At 42.7% G+C, this 2,875-nt stretch overlaps 1 pseudogene; it reads left to right on the forward strand.

The window, feature by feature from the left end:
* The first annotated feature begins 1,569 nt into the window (after positions 1 to 1,569).
* On the forward strand, positions 1,570 to 1,687 carry LOC121285351 (annotated as a pseudogene).
* The last annotated feature ends 1,188 nt before the right edge of the window (positions 1,688 to 2,875 follow it).

Raw genomic sequence — 2,875 nt, forward strand, 5'->3', positions numbered from 1 at the left:
CAAAGTTTATTTTCACCCTCTTTATTATTTCTCTCACTACACCAGATACCGAGGAAACGGTCCATCCCATTTTCCCGCACCTGTTCCCTCACTACACCGGATACTAGGAAACGGTCCATCCTGTTTTACTGCACCGGTTCTCTCACTACACCAGACACTTGGGGCAGAATTTTGCCCTTGGTGTGTGGGTTCGGCAGGGGCGGTTGGGAAGCTGACTGCCGCCTGCGATCGGAACTGGAAGACAATTTCACGTTGGCGTACCAATTAAGGCCCACACAGTGTGAAACGCCAGCGGCAGTGCTCAGCACCGTCTGTACCGGCGTGGTGGGGGGGGGGGGTTATTGCGAGCCTGGTGAGCGCAACCTCTCACATGCACGCAAGTGCGAGCTTCATAATCTCCCTGAGGCACAGAGGTGCCCCAGGGAAATGAACTGCTTTCAAAAAAATTATTAAAAGATTTTGCATGTTATTAATGAAAAATAAAGTTTTTACTTGATTTTTATTTGCTTTTGGAAACCTCAGCCTGCCCTTGGATGAGGCTTCCAAAAAAGTGCAAAGACCACTTGGCATTTTTGACTGCCCACCAACCGTAAGACTGGATGGGCCGTGAAAAATTTCTTTTAATTAACTTTTTAATAGCCTTAATAGGCCTTTCAATTGTTGGCGGGCGTGCAGCCCACTCCGGCGTGCATCCACTGACTGAAATATCATGCAAGTGATGCACAGCCAACATCATTGTGTGTCATTTTACGCTCATTCGGGTTGGGCGCATGCCCGCCCATCAAGCTAAAACTTTTACCCTAGAAAATGGTTTACCACATTTTCTCACACTGGTCTTCTCATACACTGGACACTAGGAAACAGTCCATCCTGTTTTACCGCACCGGTTCTCTGAGCTCTCAATAGGAAACGGTCTGTACTGTTTTACCACACAGCTGTTGGTTAATTGGTGCCACACCATCCTCAGTTACTCCAGTCACAGACTTGTACTCTGGTTCAGATCCTCAAACCGGCCCACCGGCTTCCCATCTCAAACGCTGACCCTTCTGTCTAATAGCTGGTAAATGAACATACTCACCCATCCTCTGCTGTCGAATTTTGATCCAGTGACAGAAACTGATATTGTCTCTCTGATACAAAGGCTGCATCACATATGTATATCTTTTAGTTATCACATTTCAGTATACTGCCCAGTACAACCTCCAGTTATGCACTTAATAAGCAGAATTATTCAGGCTGCAAATGTCCTCTGTTATCTCACTGGGAGGCTGGGAATGCCACAGATCTAACACCTCCCAGTCTGTGCTTTTATCACCCTAACATTTGTTTACCCATCCTGTGAAGGTCATTAAGTTTTATGACTTGTGATTGTTAGTTGGGTTCCAAAGTACTGGCTATATACTCATCATGTCTATGTGTTGGCTATATTTCCCATCATGCTTAGAAAGAGCTCTCATAACTACATTTGTCCATTTTTTTAATCCTAAAGACATTAATGCATGTCCAGCCTAATCAGTTACCCCACTTCAATGGGAACACTAATTGGATGATCAGTGAGTGGGGGAGAGAGGTCATGCTATAATTTGGTGGCCCATACACTAAAAATTGGAACGATACAGAGAAGATTAGCATGGCCCCTGCGAAAGGATGACATGCAAATTCGTGAAGCGTTCCTTGAAAAATATATAATTGCATGAGTGGAATGACGGTGTTGGGCTAAGAAGGAACCCCATGGGGAGAACTTCCCCTTGATTCCACTTTCTCATCATTCAGCAAATTAGTTTTACAATTTGTCACACTTGCCTCAACCTTTCTCCACTTCACCTCTTGCTTCCTGCAAGCAACAATTCAGTTTGCTTCCCTCTGATATCTTATCTAAATGACCATTCTTCCTGCACGAGGCTACGCAGTTAGGATTGGTAGGCAATCTCATCATAGATGCTGAGCCTAGCCCAGTCTATCACTCCATCTATTCCTATCCTCACTTAATGGCTACATAAGCTTATTTAATACCCTTGATATAAAAACAAAAAAACTGCAGATGCTGGAAATCCAAAACAAAAACAGAATTACCTGGAAAAACTCTGCAGGTCTGGCAGCATCGGCGGAGAAGAAAAGAGTTGACGTTTCGAGTCCTCATGACTAGTTCTGTTTAAGGGTCATGAGGACTCGAAACGTCAACTCTTTTCTTCTCCGCCAATGCTGCCAGACCTGCTGAGTTTTTCCAGGTAATTCTGTTTTTATTTAATACCCTCACTGCTCTCAACTGAGCTGAGTTAACAGCACAGTCTATCAATTGAATCTTCGATCTGGGGGTCACCATGGCTCAGTAACACTGAGAAATTTATTCACTGAAACTATTATTGCATTGCTCTGCCATTTTCTTGATACATTTGCTCATCAAATGTTGTTTACCCAAAAACCTGTTTGCAATACTTTATGGCCATTTTGGAGAAAGGGCTTTTTGAAATTGATATTCTTCCCTTTATTAAATCTATTTTTGCATTGTGACATATTGTACCTTGTAATTTTTCCCCTTCAAAGAATCTTCTACCAGCTAATTGTTTTGTCCAATAGGTGCCAGTCATTCCAGTGGTAATTAATTATTCATTTAAGCTTTGATATTTGTCTCCAAATTAAGCCTATATTCACAATGTGCTCTTCCCGCAAGAGCTGCAAAAGGGTGAAGGAACCATAAGCAATTTTGCACTCTCTAACCAAGGGCACCATGGATAATCATAGTGTCCCAATTACCTCAACTGAGATCAAATGAATCAGCACAGATCATGGATCAAATGCTGCTCTTTAAAACTCTGCATAAAATTGCTGAGCCACCAGAACAATTTCCTTATAATTTCTAATAATTTGCCCACAA

Source organism: Carcharodon carcharias, chromosome 12 (genome assembly GCF_017639515.1).
Source record: "Carcharodon carcharias isolate sCarCar2 chromosome 12, sCarCar2.pri, whole genome shotgun sequence".
Lineage (NCBI taxonomy): Eukaryota > Metazoa > Chordata > Chondrichthyes > Lamniformes > Lamnidae > Carcharodon > Carcharodon carcharias.